This window comes from Python bivittatus, unplaced genomic scaffold (genome assembly GCF_059951505.1).
Source record: "Python bivittatus isolate LINGU-HERP-01145 unplaced genomic scaffold, Pbiv_v1 ctg000070_np1212, whole genome shotgun sequence".
NCBI classification, from domain to species: domain Eukaryota; kingdom Metazoa; phylum Chordata; class Lepidosauria; order Squamata; family Pythonidae; genus Python; species Python bivittatus.
Window position 1 is genome coordinate 55,952,337 of NW_028277034.1, and position 22,666 is coordinate 55,975,002.

A 22,666-nucleotide genomic window follows, 5' to 3' on the forward strand; every position below is an offset into this window, starting at 1 on the left:
TCAAGATGGTGGTGGTGACCACCCAATTGAAGCCCTACTCTTTTTTGTGGGTGTCAGGCACCAAATGGGTGCAGAATCCTGAACTAAAAGGGTCTTTGGCCTCCTCCTGCTGAGTTCTTCTCCCAGATGGGAGAGCTCCCCTGATTCTGTGCTTAAAACATGAAATCTGAATTTTGGCTCCTAGAATCCAGAGGGGAGGCAGGACCAAAGTGCTAACTTCAGTGCATTGGAGCCTCAGTCCCTGCCCTAGAAGTTCCCACAATGCCCCTCACTCCTATCCCACGGCCCCCTTGTTGGGAAGCATCTTCCATGTGCTTGGCAAAGGCGCACCCTGCCTGAACAAGGCAGTTCCAGGAGCCCAGCATCTCCTGGACCCCAGAGACTGGAGAAGCCTGGGAAAGGGACAACGTTTTGCCCTATCCTCCCCAAATGCAGAATTTGCCTCGCACGAATTCCAGCTGAAGGGCGCAGAACTTTCCATGCCATTCCCGTGACAATTGCACATGTGCGTGTGGAGGCGTTCTGTGAGAGGCCAAGACTTTGGGGAGCGGGGAAAGACCTTTCTGGTGGCTCATGAGATGATTTATGGAGATGACCTGGAGGAGGAAAACAGGAGTCAGACTTCAGACAAAAGTGTCTGAATGCCTTTTTCTTGGCTGAAAAAAATCCCTTCTTTGGGAAGTTTCTCTCCTGGGCATTTCTTTATACCAGTGTTTCTCAACCTTGGGGACTTTAAGATGGGTGGACTTCAACTCCCAGAATTCCACAGCCAGCTATGAGAGTTGAAGTCCACCCATCTTAAAGTCCCCAAAGTTGAGAAACATTGCTTTATACGGGAGCTGATAGAAACCATCTCACAACGGGGGCCACTGGGTCTGCCTTGTTTCATGGGAAAGGAAATTGTATATTAGAGAGAGATGCATATAACATTAACATATTACTTTTCTGGCAGACGCTTTGATTCCTAATGCAGAGATTTATTTGCTGAATGTTTGGGGCGGACCCCCGTGTTGAAATAAAAGACGCGACGCCGAGATCATAACTTTTCTGGGGGAGACTGTTCCATGTTAACGGCTCTGTGCTGGCGAGGACTGCTCTCCTGCTCAGCCTAACGGGGGGCGCTCGGATCAGCGGTTCTAAAAATGCTCTCTGCACCTTCTCAGGATACTGGACATTATCTCCATAGAAGAGAATCTCTGTAGCTGAGAGTTGAACCAGGGAGCCCTTGGGGCTCTCTGAGGTTCGTGGTTGGCTTGCAGACGTTTTATGACCCAACTAGGTCATGTCGTCAGTGATCCCTCGATATTGTGGCCCATGCTTGATGGCACCACATTGATGGGCAAACTTGTGGGCAGTGTTACCAAGCACCTAATTAAGTGGATTACTCTCCTCCACTCCTCTCTTCCTCCCCATCCAGAAGATCTCTGAGATCCAACGGCAATGAGTCCGTTGCTTGAAACCCATTTTGCCAAATCACGTTACGGTTGCGTGCAACCCGCCCGCTGCACTCCCACCTTGGGAGCAGACAGGGGGCTTCCCCAGATGGCTGGGGACCCACAAATTGTCATGCAATTCAAGGGAAGAACCTGAATGCACGGTTCATTGGTTTCTATACAAACCACAGAATCTGCACTTCAGTTCTTATAGGCTGGTCAATGATTTTGAGATTCTGCCCAGCTCTGCCCATTTTCTTATCCCGGCCCCACCCACTTTGAGGAGGGAAGCCCTTGGCTGCCAAAGTTATGCACTTCTGTTTAATGGATGCTTCGGTCAAGAGGACTGGCATGATGCCATTCACCAGGGACTTCTTGGCACTTTTTCTCTCTTCGCAGTTAAAAAAACAGAAATGCTCTAAAGTGGTGTTTCTCAACTTCCGCAACTTTCAGATGCATGGTCTTCAACTCCCAGAATTCCCCAGCCAGCATGGCTGGCTGGGGAATTCTGGGAGTTGAAGTCCACACAGCTGAAAGTTGCTGAGGTTGAGGAACACTGCTCTAAAGTATGTGGCTTCTCCAGGATTTTAGTGGGAATTCCTTCCATGGGAACATGGAGGTCCTTTGCCTGACTTGATCTTGTTCTTGTAGCTCATGAACGGGACAGCAGAAGACTACAAAAATAGACCTGAAGAATCTGGGGTGCCTCTGGAGAGCTCACAAGCAGGAGAAGATTATGGCCCGTTCCTGCTATTTGCAGACATGCTTTGGCCAACTTTGGAGGACCAGACGTCCTGGTTTAGCCAGGACAGTCCAGGTTTTAGGGGAGGTAACCTGGCAATGGGGCATCTACTCAGACTCAGGAAAATACCCGATTTTCCAGGTTCTGGAAAAGCATGGTGGAGAACACCTTGAAGCCAGTATAATATAGAAGTAAGATGTTGGAGATCCAAGTCCACCTTTAGCTACTGGAGGTTACTGGGTGTCTTTGGCCCAGTTGATCTCTCTCAGACCAGCCTACCTCACACAGCTGTTGTTCATGGGGAAAAATGGGAGGAGGGGGGCTCTCTACCGCCCCTTGAATTCCCACAGGGAAGGTGGGGTAGAAGAACCCATTGGGAATCCACTACATGACTTTGGTGGCGTTCAAAGTGGAAAAGTAATAAACGCAAATGTGAAAGACAGAGCAAAGAGACGCAAAAATGATAGAAATAGCTGCAAATCTTCAGATTCTCCTGGGCGTGAACTCTTAGACGTTTCTGGCTTGGCAATTTTTAGCTGCTTGTGTCCAGTGTGTAAATGGGCTGGAAATGAAGCAGGCTTAAGAAATCCTATTCTGGATTTCAACCTTTTCCTCTGCTTTGTCCACCGTGATTTTTTGGGGGGGTGGGGTGTCAAAATAGGTGAGACGATGGAGTTGGTGTCATGATACAAGTCCTACTCCGCTTGTATCTGCATGGAGGCCGGTGCATGAAAGCTGTCCGTGGGGACTTCCCTTCCACAAAGCTTTGACCAAAGTATCCTAAACTGAAGCATCTCTTGGCTTAGAAGCACCAGAGTAGTAGGGTTACACCACTTTGATTGAAAACGGGCTTCTGCACATGGGCAGAGATTCCCTTCCACCCAAGCAAAGCAGCCGGCTGAACCAAGTTGGCCCACTTTGATGGTTCGATTCAAGTGACTTGAAACAGATCTCTTTGTTGGTCTGGACTGAGTCAATGCCTCCAGGCAGGGTGTCCCTCCTTTGCACAACTTTAGTATGTCCTTTTGTGTTCTTGGATGAAAAGCAGAATGGAATCTAGCAAAGAATGAATGAATGAATGAATGAATGAATGAATGAATGAATGAATGAATGAACGAATATGCCCCCCAGCTATCTTCTTTCTCCTCCAAAACAATGAACCGAGTCTTTGGGCATCTTAAAGACTAACATATAAAACACATTCATTATGTACTAGTTTTTAAGGCACCATAAGGCTCATGGCTGGATTTGCTGCAAAAGACTAACATCGTTGCCCTTTTAGAAATTTCTTCTCTTCAGTGGTCTCCTATAAGGAATGCACACCACAAATTCTTCAGGGGCATTCCCATATAAACAGTTGAACTGTGGGGCCTGTGAATGTTATGCATGAATGACATCGTTAATGAAAAGGCTGGGAAAATGGCTGCATTTTTTTTTTATATTATTAATGCTTTCTTTTCTCTTCCCTGCCACCGCTCCCTCCCCCCTTTTCCTTCTCCCCATCTTAAATTAATTTCATGGTGGTGGTGAAAAGTGCCAAGGTCATAACTCAGAAGAACGAACGATTCTCTTAACCCACTGAATAGGTAGAGTCGGGGGCGGCTGCGGTTGGGAAAGGAGATTAATTCAACACCCAGAGAAAGGTGAGCTTGTGATTTTATGGTGGGAAGCTTTAATAAATTACCCTCCTGTCCCTCTCCCTGAAAATAGGCAGTTGGGAGATTATCCTGGGGTCCCTGACCTCAACCTTTAACTAGGGCAGAGGGAGGTTAAATAGCACTCTTGCTCCAGCAAACCGCCCCCGGGCTGCGGGGCTCTTGGGTCAGGGCCAATCAAAGGATGGGGAAGATGGATTTCCCCCAGGCCTGGCCTGTCAGGACCTGGCTTTGAGCTGATAAGCTGGAGGCGAAAGCCTGAGTGATTGCAGGGTGCTTTTGCGTCCTCCCACTCGTTTAGGCCAACAACACCTTCATGTCTCCGGTTCAGAGCTGGACAACAGAGCTTCATTGCAACCAACCCAAAGAACATGCCAAGTTTGGAGTCCTCCAGAACTCTTTGCCAAGTATAAAGCTATTCTCCCCCCACCCCCCAAGAAGGAGGGAGGGAGGGAGGGAGGGAGGGAGGGAGGAAGGAAGGAAGGAAGGAAGGAAGGAAGGAAGGAAGGAAGGGGAAAGTGGAAGGAAAGATGGAAGGACGGAGGGAGGGAGGGAGACCAAACACATTGCCCAATGCATTTGATTTACAACCTCCATCTTGGGCTTGACTCTGAGTTGGAGACCTCACAGATTTCCTCGCATTTAGGGGCACATCCAAACAAGGCTTGGAGGTCACTGTGGGAGTGGCATCATGCCCTTGGGGTCCCATGCCAGCCCTTGCAGTGTGCAGCCAAGTTGAGGTTCTGTTCTTTAACGGCCCCCAAACTTCATTTACTTCCACCTGGCAACTTGAATCGCTTGGGTTCCATGGGGCTGGGAGGAAACCATTGGCAAGACTTCCACTCGTCCCTACCCTCCCAGCCCCACGGCCCCGACTGGGAAGGCCTCGCACTGGGCTGTTCTTCACTTGCCTTGCTTCAAGCCAGCACGTATGCCGAGGAGAGGCGCAAGGCCCTCCGAGGCGATGGAGATGGCGGTGGAGGGAGGACAAGGCAGCCGGGAGGCTGGTCCCACTACGGCCCAGATGGGATGGGCTCTGAGGGGTGATGGTGCCATGGCTGGGTGGGGATGCCTTAGGTCTACTGGGACTAACAAGCAGCTGGGATAAGCAGATGGCTTGTCTTAAATAAAGGGGGGATATATCTATCTATCTATCTATCTATCTATCTATCTATCTATCTATCTATCTATCTATCTATCTATCTATCTATCTTTGCCAAGATGGGGTTTTCAGCACCAGGTTCCCTGCTGCTTCAAAGTGCTCCAATTGTTCTTCTCCCGCTGAGCTGGGGATGGGGACAGTTCACACCAGCTTCTGAATTAAGAGCTTAGAAGAGAGCAATTGGAGAGCAGTATTCTTCCTTTCCTTTCCTTTCCTTTCCTTTCCTTTCCTTTCCTTTCCTTTCCTTTCCTTTCCTTTCCTTTCCTTTCCTTTCCTTTCCTTTCCTTTCCTTTCCTTTCCTTTCCTTTCCTTTCCTTTCCTTTCCTCCCCTCCCTCCCTTTCTTTCTTTCTCTTTCTCCGTCTTTCCTTCCTCTCCCTTTCTCCTTCTTTCCTCCCTCCCCAGTCGATATGACTACCCATCTTACTCATATGACTCTGGGCAGCTTACAATATGTTTAAGCCGTCTAATAACAACCCCCTCCAATTAAAGGTATAACATCATAGAATTCACGGTAACCAAGGCCACGTCAATAACTCATACCTGCAATCATTTGATCGCTCGAGCGAGCATCCTGCCAGATGCCTGTGAGAACAGCCAGGTCTTTAGAAGTCTTTCCAAAAGGCTAACAAAAATGAGGTCAACCAAACCTGGGGGTGGGGGGTGGGGGGGGTGCAGGGGCTGTTCCCAAAGGCAGGCAATACCACAGAGAAGGGATGTCCCGCTAGCTGACACTGGCTTACAGAAGGGACCTGGAACCTGCCTATCTTGCTGGACCTGGTGGGGTGAGCAAAACCAGGCAGTTCCCAACAACGTGTGAATCTGCCCACCTAACCCCCTAATTGCACCGTGACGGTTGTCCGGGGTGCTTGAGTGTCCGTGGGCCTCCACCTGCACCCCCAGAACCTCTGCTTGACTTTGGCGATCTGATCGCAAGATTTGGGCCAATGACCGGAACCGATCAGTTGCGCCATTTCACAGACCTCCCACATCCTCGCGATACAGAAAACAGCATCCACATGGAAGGGAGGGAGGCCAACGAGGAGCAAAAGGCTTTGCAACAATATTCCTGACCAGCAACCATCTCAAATAAAAACTGACTCAGTTAATTGAGATGTGCCTTCCAGTATTGCTGTTATTGGAAAGTCGCCAGGAAAAAAAAAGGAAAAAAGCAAATTTAATTTTCTCTGCAAACCCGCTGATTCCACCAGTTCCCTATTTGCCTCCATAGAATTCACTGAAAAAACCCTAACTTCAGGTTAACGTCAGAGCCAGCTAGCTTGGCTTGGCAAGAGAGGCTCGGGTGAGCAGATATAAGCTAGGAATGAAGCAAGACCACAACCTGTCAATGCGGGCACAGCATAGGAATGATCATCATATCCAACCCCCGCTCAGGAATCCATTTCTGAACTAACCATTATCCACCCCAAAATATGGAGGAGTAGTCAAGGTGGTAGCTGGGGTGGTGGCAATTGAAGCTCTGCTCACTTTTTATGTGCATGCTTTTTGGACCACATCCTGTGGACACCTTGTTACACACTTGAGGATGTCCATGGTTAACACTTGAGGATGTCCATGGTTAACACAGTGCAGCTAAGAGTGACTTCATCTTGTCGCACTCAACAGGCAGGGGACCATGTCAGTCCCACTAGTTAGACCAGCAAATCAGCTCCATGGGAAGACCAGAACTCGACTTATGGAGATGGACTACAAACCCAGAATCTTGCAAGTCTGATTGTGTTGGACCTTCTCCCCTTCTTCAATTGCCACCACCCCAGCTACCATCTTGACTTCTTGGACCACACCCTGCGTGTGCGATCTCGTTGTCCTCCATTTTGGGGGGCAAGGCTGGGAAGAGAGTTGAGGTGGGAGAGGAATCCGCAATGGAAACAGCACAATTTTGGCTGGTAAGGTTTTCTGCCATCGCAGCTTAGTGCAGTGTTTCTCAACCTTGGCGACTTTAAGATGAGTGGACTTCAACTTCCAGAATTCCCCAGCCAGCCATGCTGGGAGTTGAAGTCCACTCATCTTAAAGTTGCCAAGGTTGAGAAACACTGGCTTAGTGTTACTACCTGGTAATGGGAAGAATTCTGGACCTAAAAAATGTTTTAGCCCGTTGTCATCTTGGCCATGAGGCTTGCATATCTCCATCAAGGTCATCTTCCTCACTCTCTACAGACGGTCTCAGGAGGTCCTGCTGCTCAAAATGGGCCTTTTCATGAAAAGTCCTTTGCAGCTCCCTCTTAAGCAGATAAATGTGGTCGTGCCATTCTCTTAGGGGCTCAGAAACAATTTCCAAGGCTAGAATTTTTCAGAAATAGCCAGGATTGCAGAGGGATATTGAAAGTGGTGAACGAGACCTCTAAGAAGTTCAGCCAGAGAGAGAGGCTCAAAAGTGTTTTGATGGGGCTTGATCTCATCATCAAATGTCCATCAATGTGACAAGCTGACTTTCCAGGGGGTGTGTGTGTGCGCGTGTGCATGTGCAAGAGAGAGAGAGAGAGAGAGAGAAGGGAAATAAGCTCTAGAAATTGTGTTCGAAATTCCTAGAAATTCTTTCCAGGAATAGGGTATTTCAGTGGACTAAAATAAATGATAAAATAATAATAATAACAATAAATATTATTATTATTAATAATTATAAATATTAATAATAATAAAAATAAACATAGGCTTATTCTTATTTAAATTACTGTTGATGTTATTATTTCTCATCCACATCTCATAACCAACACCCTTTAGGCCAGTGTTGTGCAAACTTGGCCACTTTAAGATGAGTGGACTTCAACTCCCAGAATTCCCCACCCAGCCAAACTTGGCCACTCATCTTAAAGTGGCCAAGTTTGGACAACACTGCTGTAGTGAGTAAGCTATGCTAGACCAATTTACATAAATGCAAGGTAAATAGCCTGTATGTGTGTTTCCACTTGATATTCCAACAAGGAACTATTTTCCCCTCTTTTGAGAAAAAAGGTAAGCTGCTTTCCCATTAAGTATGTAAATTAAAAAAAACAACAACAACTTGGACAGAAGAACTAAAGTAAGCAGAGAAACAGAGAAAGTAACGAAATTGAATAAGTGTATATTTTAAGCAGCATTTTCTCTGAATAAAGGAATTATAAAAGAGCACAAATGTAATGTGGGTAACATTCCAAGAACGCAATAAATTAAAATATTTCTCTCTCCATTTCTTTTGTTATTAAATTAGAGATTAAAATAGGATGCCTGGGCAAATAAATAGATGGATTTGTGCAAAGCTTCGGCAGCGTTCAGCCAAAAACAGCTTGAAGGGGATACGAGATGGGCGAAAGATGCTCTCATTTTTCTTTTCTGAAGACTGAAAGAAACGGTTCCAAAAAGCCCACACCGCCTTCCGACAGGCCGAAAGCAGAGGGAGGAATGCAGAAAAGCTGGAGTTGGAGCCATCCTGCTCTGCAGGGAAATGCAATTGCCCGGTGAATTGTAATTCTCCTGAGCGACGTGGCTGGGCGAGGGGGACGCAGAGGGAGGGAGGAGCATCGCTGCTGCTGATCAGTGGCTTTCTTCCCCGAGGATGGGCAGATGTTGCACCACCACCAGGATGAGATGGGTGGGAAGAATCAAGAGGACCAACTCAGAAGGGAGAAAAAGACACCAACAGATCTGAATTCAACCACTGTGGAAGGCCTAGACCAGGAAACACCATAAAGATCAAAGGTGGGCTGAGGACATCTTCGTCCAATCAACCAGTTGCTCCTCTCTTGTGGATTCCTGTTGCACGTTTCTCAACATCCTTGGACTGTGGGAGCAGCTAAGCCATTGTAACCGAGATCAAATCTGGGATTTCCTTAGAACTGGGGAAGGGAGGAGAGCTATAGCCAGGTGGTTTTTACTCAAAAGGGCCCATTTGGGGGGAGCGGCATCTGATTGACCGTGCCAGGGCTCAGAACAGAGGTGCCCACAAGGCACATCACGTTGGTATGTGTTGCACGTAAAACACAGGTAGGCTTTTGACCACACCACTGTGACTGCATCTTGCCTTTTTTGACCATGCCCTGTAGACTCCACGGCTCAGAAACTAAGCCGGATGGGGCTGATGAGTGTGTAAGGAATGGTTGGACTAGCTGCCTATTTTGCTTCTGTATCTCAAGCTTTTGCTAAAGGGACGTTTTGCAGAGGTGCAAAAGGAAATGGAAAGATGTGGTTAAGCTAAAGGCCAAATGTCTTGCTTGTTCATATCAGAGCTCCTAGACACATTTCCTGAGCATGCATGAACTTTTACACCTGCTCTTGCTTCCAACCACACTATGTAACCACATCCTCTGCACGGTTTGGGCAAGTTAGTTTTTCTTAGCCAACAACTTAGCAATGCCTTATAACCCCTGGAGCAAATGAAGGCTAGAAACTTGACTATTGGTTTATACTGCTTAAGCTAATGTTTTGACAACCCTAGAAGGCGGGCACGCGGGTGTGTGTGTGTGTGTGTGACCCTCCTCCTAGATGCTTCCTGATGACAAAAAGGTATAAAAGCTGTTGTAAACTGTTTTGAGGTGTGGCTGTTCTCTGTCTTTTCTCTGCCAGCCGGACAGAGAGTGGTCCACCCTGCTTTTCTCTTGGCCAACAATAAAAGCTGAACTTTCTTTGGAAAAACCTCGGTCTAGAGTCTCGTTTGAACTTATGGATTCTGGGCTAGAAAAACCTTACAAGTGGTTAGATGGGATTTCCATGTCAATTAAATATTCATGGTTGTTTCCATGTAGATACTGTAGAGGGAAGAGGGGATGGCCTTGAAGGACAGGAGGAAGAACCACCACCAAGGCAACGGTCGGATAAGAGGGGTCTGAACCTGGGCCGAGAAAGTAGTGTGAATAAACATCTCAGACAAGCCCCTCCCTAGTTTACACAAAGATAAAGGGAGGAAAGGGAAACACATTCAGACTCGCAAGTTTCTGTTACTACAGCTTTACAATAAAAGTAGTACTGACCTATATGGCACTGGTTTCTTAGTCTGGTCTGCATTGTAGGGCGGACAGATGCCAGCCATCAAAGAACTTAAGGGCATCTTCATCTCTTTACCTTTATACCTTCCACCTATCAGTTGATGTTATCATCCATCCACCCACCCATCATCCACCCATCCCAGTGAAAATCACAATCTAATTGACTTGGTGTTCACTTCAACTGTTTGGGTGCTGGCCGAGGACTGGAGAGGCATTGAAGTATCACTGTTTGAGGTATGCTGTTCTAAGTAGGCTTTCATTCATATTTAATGAATGAAGATCTCCAGTGGACAATTGGGATGGCGATCATTTTTTTTCCTTCGTGATCTTTCAATCTCAATTTGTAAGTCACAGTATTTTGTTATGTTCTCCTCTGGTTTTTCATCAATTCGACTGTCTCCAGGTATTGACCCCTCCCCACGCTTTCTTTTCCATAGCAAGAAGGTCCAGATTATGTCGCTCCTAACTGCCCAGCAGTTGGAATCTTGAAATCCCACAAAATGTTGATCTCCTCGTTTTGTGAAATAAATAAATAAATTCAGGCATATGGTCCCGGTGGTTTTGGCAGACAATAAAGCTGAATTTTCTGCATAAATTCCAATGGACACTTTTTGCAACCCTATCAAGGCATTGTTTATACTCTGTCTGAGCAATTTTACTACAGCTGCTAATGAGATAATCTACAGTTTCATCCTTAAATTTACACAATCGGCATCTGGCATTGCTGGAATTACGTTCAGTTGTGACTTTGATGGTATCAGTTTGCAGGCTGGCTCCTGAGCAGCCATGATTGCTTCCTCAACCATGATGCTCCCATCATCATCGTCATCATCATCATCATCCAGCTACCTTAAGGTTTGGATAGCATTTAACTCCGATAAAAGCAATTTTTTTCATGACCCAGATGCATTCTACACTGTATTCACTGGGTGAACATATCTGTGCCTGTCCACATATCCTTAATGATAGCATGTAACCATGTGGGACCTAATGACCAGTGGTGAAGGATGCTGGAAGTTGTAGTTCATCAAATATTGGGAAAGCTACAGGTTCTTCATTCCGGCAGGAACTCTGCCCGAACCAGCAGGACCTTTCAAAATCCTCCCTTCATTTCAGGGCAGAGAAATTGGGTGGAAGAGTCCTCTGAATTACTCCAGAAAAAGGGAAACGTTGCAGTCGTTTTTCAAGCCGGACAAACAGTGCTGCTCCTGGAAAAATCCAGGTGGGATGTGGTGCTGGTGGGGGAAACTGAAAATCACCAGAGAGAGGGGAGCACAGAATCATTCAGTGGGGAGGGATCCCCGAGGTCATATAGTCCAACCCCTGCCCGGTGCAAATGGCCAAGGAAGCTGCAGTTCACAAGAGACGCTTGTCCATGCAAGAGGGAACATTTTAACATGCACCTCATTGTTGCATTGGTGTCAGGACCGCATGCTCTCTTCTCTTTGTAAAGGACGTGTAAAGCCAATTACAAAATACAAATACAATGTATTTGCCCGGCCCTACAAAAAGCTTCGCCACACCCGCTGGATGATGTTCGGGGTGAGGAGGGACCCCCAAATACGATCAGGACTTGTTCTTGGAGCAATCTGATTTGAGGGTTTGGCTTTTCCTTCTGCCGACAAAGATCCCTTTGTGCCAAGCGGGTTGAGGAAGAGCGTTCAACGCTTCCTTCTCGGCTTCACTGCTCCTTTCATTGCTTCCTTCCTGGGGAGGCGGCGTTGCCAGGCAAGGCGTTTGTGGTCGCACATCATTAAAGGCAGGGAAGAGACCATTGGACCCCAGAAGGGAGGCAAAATGTTTATCCCCCGAAGGGAGGCAAAGCTGCTTTCGAAGTCTGCAGTAACGAGGCAGGAAGCATAAAGAACAGTGTTTCTCAACCTTGGGAACTTTAAGATGGGAGGCCTTCAACTCCCAGAATTCCCCAGCCAGCTATGCTATGCTGGCTGGGGAATTCTGGGAGTTGAAGGCCTCCCATCTTAAAGTTCCCAAGGTTGAGAAACACTGATAAAGAAGATTAAAAAGCAGGGCAAGGGAAGAGGATGAAGGGAGAGAAAAGCAGATCGGGATCAGACAAAGCAAGGAAGTGGTGTCAGCCAGGGTGGTCTGGTGGCGAAGGTGTTGGAGACCCAGGTTCAAGTCCACCCTCGGCCACAGAGCTTCATAGGGCACTTTGGGCCAGCCTCTCTCTCTCCCTCTCTCTCTCAGCCCAGCCTACCTCCCAGGGTTATTGTTGTGGGGAAAGTTTGAGGAAGGAGCAATATATAACTCTAGCTTGGTGTGGGCAGGAAGGCTAACTTCCTTGGAAAGCCTGCGAGGTCTAGAACAGTGTTTCTCAATCTTGGCAACGTTAATTCTTCAACTCCCAGAATTCCCCAGCTATTTTGTGTGGACTTCAACTCCCAGAATTCCCCAGCCAGGCTGAATGCTTTTCCTTTGATATGTACGCAAGGTTGGTTTATTATACAAAACATACACTTCTAACATGTTGAACCTAAGGTATGCAACTGATCTACTTATCTATGCCAAATAATATGTTTATAAGTGACAACGTTATATCTATAAGTGACAAATAACCATACTTAATAAAGTTACAAGTTTCCCTTCTACCAGATGTCCTTCACATCCACAGCCATCCTACTAATGATCTAGGGCAGGGTTTCGGCTGGGGAATTCTGGGAATTGAAGTCCACGCATCTTCAAGGTGCTGAGCTTGAGAAACGCTGATCTAGGCTTTGCACATTCAGTGAACTCAGCAATTACATTGGATTAACTTGGGTTTCAGGTATTGTCTGAACCCAGTTGTAAGTACTGATCCTCCTGCTGGCAGATCAAGCCTGTCTGGCAGTCTCACGTGGGCCAGAAAGAGAACGCTTCTGGTGATTTAACCCCAGTTAGGGTGGAAATAAACAGGATCCCACTTTAGCACGGCCTTATGAATTAAATTAAATTCCCTTACAATTTTGGGGAAGGCCCCTACAGAAGATCTTTCCCAGGCCCACTCACGGCCCCCTTGCTACAAGGTGAGACTCCGGCCTACCCAGTTTTATTTTCTTCGCTCCAGCCTTCTCCAACCTGATGCACCCTCCAGATGTTTTGGGATGCCAGCACCCCAAATCCCCAGCCAATGGGACCCTCTCCTCCCATTTTAACCTTCCACAACTCTTTGCATGTGGCAACCAGGATACGGATGAAGGTTCTCAGTGAGACCCTTCTCCAACACTACCAGAGCAGATTTAACCGTTGGGCGTTACAAGCAGGTTGTGTATATCATTAACTTTGCAGCCACCTCTTGACTTTTTGACCATCCCTTGTGGACACCCCTGGGTGCAGGCAAACCTCGCTGAGGGCCCCTTTGCCCCAGACGGCTCCTACTTTAGAGAAAAGCTTAACCCTGGGAAAATGCTGATCCAAGAGTGCTCCTGACGCCTGTTGAGCTGAAAGATGCGCCAGGCCAGGGAAGAGGGCAAGCAGCGTGCAGCTTCTCCTGGGTGGTTGAGAACATACCACCTGGCCCTGGGGTGAGCCTGGATTGTCAGAACTCCCCTCCCCATGCTTCAGGGAGCCACAAAGCAAGAAAGAGCATTCTTCAAGGAGAAGCACTGGGGTCCCCGCCCGTGCTCCCAAACGAGCCCGCCGAGCACCCATCTTTCAGCAGGCCTTGGGATGCACGTGCATCCTTGGTGGTCAAGGACGATGACCCCGCTCCCGTGGGCCCCCTCCGACTCGTGCAGGTAGTGCTTCTCTGCCAGACACCCACAGCAGCTGGTCTCCATAAATCAAGGATAAAATAGAGCTGTTTTTATAGCATCTCCAGCAACCAGCATCCCCAAAGGCTTTTAGGAAGATGGATGATACAGTTCCAGGCTTATTGTATGTAACAAACGATTGCCTGGGGAGCAAGAACCTATGATGAGGAAAGGAGGGTTTTTTTTCTCCCAGGGTGGCTGGGAGGGGGCATCAAAAGGGGTGGGGGGGCTGGAGAGGATCCTTTTGGGGAGAAGAACAAACTAGTATGGGATCATTTGCAGGGTATGATAGCAAGGGTCACCAAGCAGAGGGAGCGGGGTACAAAGAGGTCTTGAGTTCAAATCTCCCCACAACCCGGACTTATCCTGAGGACTTTGGTGCGCCCACTCCCACGGACGTCGGACTGGTCTCCCCAGTTTGGGAGTGAACTTGCTGGACTATTTTGCCGCCTTGGTGGAAGAACGATTGAGAGGTCTAAAAATGGCACATTTGAAGAAGGCTGTGGGCCAACTGGAGGGTGTCCAGGGAAGAGAAAACGCAGCAGGGTAAGGATGCTGGAAGGAAAGCTATAGGAGGAACGGTTGGAGCCGTTGGAAGAGACGATAGCTGTCATTCGAAGACGGGGCCGAACGGTCCAGAATGGTTCCGGAAGAGAGGAAAAGGGGCAATGGGATTAAACTGCAAGGACGGAAACTTTTTTCCAGGCAGAAGGAAGAATTTCCTAATGGTGAGAACTATTTGAGAATGGAACAGGCTGTTTTGAGAGGTGGTAGAGTCTAGGCCAGTGTTTCTCAACCTTGGCAGCTTGAAGATGGGTGGACTTCAACTCCCAGAATTGGGAGTTGGGGAATTCTGGGAGTTGAAGTCCACCCATCTTCCAGCTGCCAAGGTTGAGAAACACTGGCCTAGGTGGTGCTTAAAGAGACCCTGGAAGGTATCTATCAGGGATGTTACAGCAGTGGGTGACTCTACCAGGCAATCCTTTCCACGCTTGCATTCTTTTATTCTACAAAATCTCTCTAAATAAGAGGCAGGGTGCTCAGCTTCGGCTGGAGACCCGTTGTACCTCCAAAGGTTGCTTCTGAGTTTAGTAAAAGCGAAGGGGAAATTATGAAATACACAGGACGTAATCTGATCATCTCAGTTGGATTTAATTTTATTCCTTGGCTTGGCTCCACTCAGGCCTCAGCCTGTGGCTCTAGACCCACCGTTCGAACGCCAAGGATGAGTAAGTGTGGCTAATCCCCTCTCCGAAGTGCCATAAATGTCCAACGTTATCTCAGTGGATATTTCCAACGACCCTGTAAGGTAGGCTATGATAGCCACAATGGCTTGGTCTCGTCCTTCCAAGATGCTTGCTGTTCTGGATAGCTCACCCCCCATCTTGAGGCCAAGATCTTCCCGGGAAAGGGGCGGGGGGCATGACATCACTCCTCAAATGATACAAATGCTTGCATTGCGACGGATGCAAATTACACCATCCACGTTACCTGCGCGATGATGTCACCTCTTTCTTATTTATTGATGATATTTCTACCCCGCCCGATCTGCCAAGGACTCCCGGTGTTTTACTACCAATGATGAAAACCCTCGCAACCCAATTACTTTTCAGACATCCGCGGCCAACGTACCACGTCTAAAGCAAAGAACAGAATCAAAATGCAGGTCGAGCAATTGATGGAATATGAACAAGCAATCCAACCACCATCGAACAATAAGAATGGGAAGGCGCCCGGAAGCACCTTTTCCGGCTAAGACATTTTATTAAAAGGCAGAAGTTCTCCTCCTACGGTGTCTTTAGTAAAAATCACAAGAATGGCAAAAAAAAGTTAACTTCCAAACACTGTTTGGAAGAGCCCGTTCAATCAGGGAAGGAGAAGGTGGTCCTGTGAACAGCCACCCAACCCCATTGCGGCTTGGAGTGAGGATCTGCACCCCTCCACCCCAAAGTGAAGCAAGGGGGGGCAATCTGAAAAGGAGGGGCCTTTCACATTGGCCCCCGCCCTTGCTGAACGGTCCCCTTCGCTTACAACGCTCTGGACACGAGTCAGAAGACGTTCCGCCCATCTATTTATTTTTTACATTTTTTTTTTTAGTGTTTCACTTTAAAAGACTCTTTTTAAAAAGCTGCAGAGTTTGAGGACTAGTTTTGCTAGTTGGGTTCCTTTGTGATGCTGGCTGTTTTTGCTGTGACTAGTTTTGCTGCTACTGTTTTTCGTTGCATTCCCTTTATATATCTAATAGGCAATGGTTATATTGATTTGTTACTGCTGAGTTGGCTTTTAGATGTGTGTAATACATGTGTGCCATGTATTATTTTTAAGGGGTTTTTTTAATGCTGTTTTTAACCATTCTTAGCCACTAAGATGGGTGGACTTCAACTTGGCCACTTTAAGATGGGTGGACTTCAACTCCCAGAATTTCCCAGCCAGCATGGCTGGCTGGGGAATTCTGGGAGTTGAAGTCCACCCATCTTAAAGTGCTCAAGGTTGAAAAACACTGGTCTAATGGAGAAACCAAGAAAAGAACAGCCCCAAAGGCAGCAATGAGCAAACAGTTCTGTGATTCTGGCCAAAAAAGCAGTACAGATGCCATTCTTGGGAGCACAGCATGACCTGAGGACATGTGCGAGTTTTAAAAAGAAGTAGAATAAATAATTATATGCCCTGCACTTGCTGGGCATAAAGGGGGACGTGGGGCCTCCCTGATCATGCAGATGGAGTGAGAGGACCATTGCCTTCGAGACCTTGGCTGGGTTGGGTTGATTAAAGAGCTGCTGGTTGCACTCACAATATTATACTACGTTTGCTGAGATTTATCCTGGGTTTGGGTGGCTTTCTCTGGCTTCATCGGTTGCTCCCATCCCTACTCGTGGGTGCGTTTTGAGTGGTGGATTATTCAGTTATCAGGTCACAAGCATTGTGCAAACCCTCCAGTATGGATTGACTCCCATTTCAGAGACAGAGCCCATCCGGGGTATCCCAAAAGCTAAGAGGGCGGCTGTGATTGTGCAGTTGTGATTGCCACTGTGGCTTCTCGAAACCCTCTTGCTGGGTTGTGTCTGGGTGCTGCTTTTCTGCAAAACGCCATTTCTTTTCCTTTCTTCCAAACTGTTGGGATTACGATGCAGCGTTCACACACTTGATGAGCCCTGCGTGGTTTTTCGTTGCAGATGCCCCCATCCAGATCTTGAAGGGATGCTGACTTCGTCAGCTCTCCCCAACACGTCCCTCTGATCCAACCTCGCAGCCCCTGGACCGTCACCGAACCGACCTGACCGTGCAATTCCATCTTGGTTGGGTTGGTTTCAGAATTGAAGTTCTGAAGCCTCATCCTGAGCAATTGCTTCAGGTCCTTCCATTTAAACAAATCCCCCCCTTTTAAAAGACAGAGGTAAAAACTGCTCCATCAGTGCTGCTGAGGATTTAAATGCAGTCATCCTAGGCTTCAGCTGTTCCCATCATTTTTTGCAGTATGACGCTTTTCGACGGGGAGAGGCGTCTGGAGTAGACCCAACAGGCAATGCCTCCCTAATAAAAAAAGTTTGAAAATCTTCCAGCAGAGATCTTCAGGCTAGTCCTGAATCTGTGGTTCTTAATACTTGGATCTTCTTTCTTTCCTGCTTCAGAAGAAGCTGCAGCTTAACGCAAAGAGGTGCTAAAGTCTCCGGAGAGCCGCCTGGCAGGTACAGTTGAAGACAAAGCGGAGGGAGGCAGGAGAAAAGCAGTCAATGGCTAACTGCATTGTACAGGCCCATTCTGGCCTATATAGACATACGTGCATCTTTAAAGGGGCTAATTTAGGTAGGAATAAAACAAAGCAGAGATGGCGATGCAAGATTTTCTTCTTTTTCTCCAAGTGTCTATCCCCAAAGGCAAGGAATAAAAAGAGTTGGCCCTCAGTTTCTCCTAGGGACTATGCAATTCCCATGAAGGAGGAAGTAGTGTTTTCCTTGCGGTAATATGGAAAGTTTTCCACTGCCTTTTAATTTTCTTTTTTCATCTTACCCAGTCTATGGAACGATCCTAAGATTTCCTCCTGGTCTCCCATCAAACTAAGAACCAGGTCTGACTGCTTGACTGACTGGCGATGCGCCAAAGTCACCAGGGTGCTGCTATTGGTAGAAGAAAGGGAAACCTGTTTTATCTTTTTAGAAGTCAAAGCACGGTATTTTTTAAAGCCCAAAGCAATCTTTGGGTTTGTGGATCAGCTCAGCCTGGGGGATTTTGTTGCTGTTGTTATGCCCCACCAAAAAGTCCACAGGTTGGAATCAGTTGCAAAAGATAACTTTACCTTGAAGTAGTGTTTTTCAACTTTGGCCACTTTAAGATGTGTGGACTTCAACTCCCAGAATTCCCCAGCCAGCCATGCTGGCTGGGGAATTCTGGGAGTTGAAGCCCACAGATCTTAAAGTGGCCAAGGTTGAAAAACACTGCTTTGAAGGAAAGAATTCTAAGTTGAACAATTTGTCAGTGGACCCAAACTGAGATCTACTAGCAAATATTGTTCTGCTCTGTCTTTCAGGACATTAACCCAACATCAACAGCTGGGAGGGAGACGGGCAAATGTTTCCCCAGCTGTTGACTGACTCTTGACTTCACCAAGATGCACATCTTCTCCAGTCCCTGAATCACAGATGTCCTTTAGGCATGTGATAAGAGTGACAAAGGACAGACACGGCTCCTGTAGAGCTTATAGTCAAAAGGGTAAAGAACAGTTTTCTATTCTCTGCACTTTGTAATCCCACCCCATGGGTGGGTGGACGTAGGCACAGGGTAAAGGCTAAGAATTGTTTAAGCCCCCCCATATCCACCCCCCAATTTCAGTGGCAAGAATTAATTCCTTTCCTTAGTGATCAATGGTCTCCTTTCCTTCCTCTTCTCCCTCCCCTTCCCTCCTTCCTTTCATTCTTTTTTCTCCTTCCTCCCTCCCTCCCTCCCTCCCCCTCTTCTCCTCCCCTCTTCTCCCTCCCTCCCTCCTCCTTTTTTCTCCTTCCTTCCTTCCTTCCTTCCTTCCTTCCTTCCTTCCTTCCTTCCTTCCTTCCTTCCTTCCTTCCTTCCTCCCTCCCTCCCTCCCTCCATTCTTCTTTTTCTCCTTCCTCCCTCCCTCCTTCCTTCCCTTCCTTCCTCCCACCTCTTCTCCTCCCCTCCCCTCCTCTCCCTTTCCTTCCTTTTTTTCTCCTTCCTTTCATTCTTCTTTTTTCTCCTTCCTCCCTCCCTCCCTCCCCCCCTTTCCTCTCCCTCCCTCCCTCCTTCTTTTCTCCTTCCTTTCATTCTTCTTTTTTCCCCTCCCTGTTAACGGTTGCATAAAATACGAAGTCCCTCCTGACGGAGCTCAGGCTTTGCAAACCGCGGTGCCTGCCTTTCACCAAGGCTCAGGAAACCCACCGCAGCCTTCAGGTTTGCGCCACGTGCGAAGCCATCGGTCATCTTTGACAAGCCACGCGGTCTGGCTCCCCGGTGCCCCCGAGCGCGCCACAAGCCCCGGCTTGGCTCCGCGGGCGGTGCAAACGCGGCCAGGCTCTTCCACGGCAAAGCCTTAAACGCCGCCGCTGAGCTCGGCTGGCCCGATCTCCCTCGCAGACTTCCCGGGGGGGGGGGCGGGGGGGTCTCTGCTGAGCCCAGCACTTTGGATCTGCCCCGGCGGTTCGCGGGGATCAGAAGCTGCTGAAGGAGCGATAGGAACATCTCTGCTGCCACCTCTTGGCGAGAGTCCGTATTACAACACAGACAGCCCTAACCCTGAACTATCTAGTCCTCTCTCAAAACAAGACAGGCAGCAACGTCTTAAACCTCTGGGGACCACCCCAAGTCTTACACTCGCTATTTTCTTGAATAATCTAGACCACTGTTTCCCAACCCCAGCGACTTTAAGATGTGTGGACTTCAACTCCCAGAATTCTCCAGCCAGCACACTGGCTGGGGGATTCTGGGAATTGAAGTCCATACGTCTTAAAGTCGCTGAGGTTGAGAAACACTGCTATAGATTTTTTTTTCTATATTTCCTAGCTGATCTGGAAAACCAAACAGGGTTAGACATGGCTGGGGCTTAGATTACTGGCAACCAGGGGGAGCTTGATACAATTGACTTTGCACACGAGAGGCCCTATTTCCAGGGCAATTTCCCTAACGACATCATCACACAAATGACATCAATGGCTGCCACCCATAATGTCCTACTGAGCACATTGTTGTGAAGGATGGGCCAATTCTCCCCATGAGCTCCTTAAAACCAATTTTCCCATAATGGCAAACCCTTTCCATGTTATTGCCCAGAAAACGATGTGGATACAGCCCTAACATCCACAGAAGTGGAGCTGGACCTGAAGGAGATTTTATCATTTTATTCTCTTTGGGATGCTCTGCAATTGGATCCTCCGAATACAGATGTCGGTAGCAGCTTTAAGTATGGGGGGGAGAAGGTCCCCCTAGATAATTACACGGTGCTCCCCCATTTTGTCCTTGCAGACTGCCTTTTCGAGAAAGGAATGGTTTTACACGCTGTCTGGGTCACCTCTGGAAGGAAATCATCAAAGCCACGGTGTGTAAAAGCAGATGTGTAGCCCCTCTGGATACCCAAGGAGTTCTGGGTGCTGATCCAAAGCCCAGGGGTTTGTTTGGGGAACATCAGCAGCCATGCAAGGTCTGAAACCAGAGCGGAGGACTCCAAGCGCCCACCGTTCCTTGGCCTTCTCTGGAAGAGGCCACATTAATGGCACAGATCCTCAATCTGGCATGCTCGGTTCTGCACGCATAATCCATTCCCATCACAGCATCGGCGTTGTCTTGGTCGCTGAAGTCTGCCAGGAAATTGCCAGGAGACGCAAACCCTTGGCTTGCTTAATCTGCTCCCAACTCTTTGGATGGGTTCGGCAAAGGGAAGAGTTCCAGATTCCAGGCACCCGCAGAACTGGTTCACCGGGCGAGAGGAGAGGCCCCAGCTTTGGTGCCCCCACTGCCCAGCAGATCCGAAAAGGACAGTGGGTCTCTAGGACGGCTGGAGGCCGTTTTCTCCAAGTTTGGTTTAGTGGCTCCTGTCGCTCAGGACGGTAGATCCAGCAGCAAGCCAGGCTGGGACGATGCTCTGTGACCGAGATTCAGAGTTCTTCTGGTGGTCTTGGCAACCAAATTGAAATGCAGTACAGAAGGGGAGGAAATAATCCACCCGGCGCTCACACCAAGGGAGGCGGTGGTGAATTTTCAGCCCCCTCTGTTCACGATGTGAGTGAAAACGTTCTTCAAGGGCTTTCCAGGGAATTAACAGAATCTGGGCATGAATTAGTTTCTTATTCATCGGACTTAATAATATTACTGTTATCCTTTTAGAAGCCCTTTCCCCCAATCTAGAATCGTCTGCATATCTCGGACTAAAATCCCCATCGTCCCCATCCAGCCTGCCCAAGCTGAGAGTGATGGGAGTCGTAGGTTAACGTATCAAAGGATACCACACTGGTCTTTAGAGGGAGATGCAACCTCCGCCTCGGTATCTTTTCCTCTGCCAGTTGGGGATAGCGGTGGCCTACCTCGCAAGTTTGTTGTGTGGATACCCAGGGCAGGGCCAGATCCTCATCCTTTGGTATGCTGAACATGCTTCAGTGCTAGTCCTGTGAATCTGTACAAGGGAACCTCTAATGCAAAGCGGGGGGGGGGGGGCTGCTGGACCAGGAAAAGCCCGAGTTCAAATCTCAACTCTGCCCTGAAATCCCCCAGTTTAATTTGAACCATTTGCTTGTTTCCTCGCAGGATGATCATGTAGACAAATAGGGGAGGTCTGAGGGAACGACTGGATGAAAAGGTGGATATTAAAAAATGATGACTTACAGCATAATAGAGCTTCCCAAAGAAACAGATGTTCTTTTATTTCTCTTGGATGCAAACCACATTTCAGTGATCATCTCAGACCCTCCAGTCCCATAATCCACCACCTTTATTCTGTGAACAAGTACTCTGTTACTTGTTCTGAATCGGAAAGGCTGGTCAGCCCCACCCGAACAGCCCTGTAACCCCACTGGGAAACATTTGGGAAATCTGGATGGCTCGTGCAGATAATTGGGGTATTTTCTGAAACCGACCCGCTCCCGGAGACGTCCCACCGCGGCGGGACGGTGCCCTTTCTGCCTTGCCCTAGCATTGCAGTGAAACTCTGCTTGCATCTGGGAAAGGCCCGTTCTCTTCCCCTTGCTTCACGCACAATGCTTTTTTCCTTACACAACCGTGGTGTCACACTTGCCCGCATATTGGAGAACCTGTCTGGGTGAAATGGCATTGGCTCCCACACGCCACTCACACTCCCCTGGGCTCCTTCTCCTTCTCCTTCTCCTTCTCCTTCTCCTTCTCCTTCTCCTTCTCCTTCTCCTTCTCCCTCCCCCATCTCTCTTCTTGGTAGTGGGAATAATACAAAAACAGAGAGAAAGAAATTGGACAGGCTCGGAAGATTCAACGCAGGCAGTCCAAACATGTTTCGAGAAGGAAGAACCAGACCTGCTAATTCAACAACGTCACTGAAGGTGCTCAGTTAAGAAACTACACGAGATCCATTCCTTTTCCCGGAGCTTCAGCCTCTGTAACTGCCGTGATTTGGGAAGGGGCTTTAGAAAGAGAAACCTCGCAATTCTTCACTGGTCCAGCGGTCCTTGCTGGCAAATGGAACAACTTGTCTACTAATTAGAATTAAGACTTGATTCGAAGCATGCTAACTTGGCAACCCGGTTTGCAGAAAGCGGCCAGATTTACCTTAAAAATCAAACCAAACCAAACCAAAAACCACGGGGGGGGGGCATCACTAGTGGATTATGGGCATCACATTTCCACTGAGTGGGGTTTAGGATTTGGGATAATCACTGAGAGAATCACATCTCCTTTACCTCCGATTTAACACACACACACACACGGATACACATTCACATGTGTACACACACACAACCCCCCCCCCCCAACCAACAGCTCTT

The 22,666-nt window shown here is 48.1% G+C and overlaps 1 protein-coding gene across 1 annotated transcript in view; it reads right to left on the reverse strand.

Moving 5' to 3' along the window:
• Positions 1 to 22,666, reverse strand: part of GFRA4 (GDNF family receptor alpha 4) — a 111,896-nt gene that overhangs the window by 88,214 nt on the left and 1,016 nt on the right. The window lies entirely within an intron of this gene.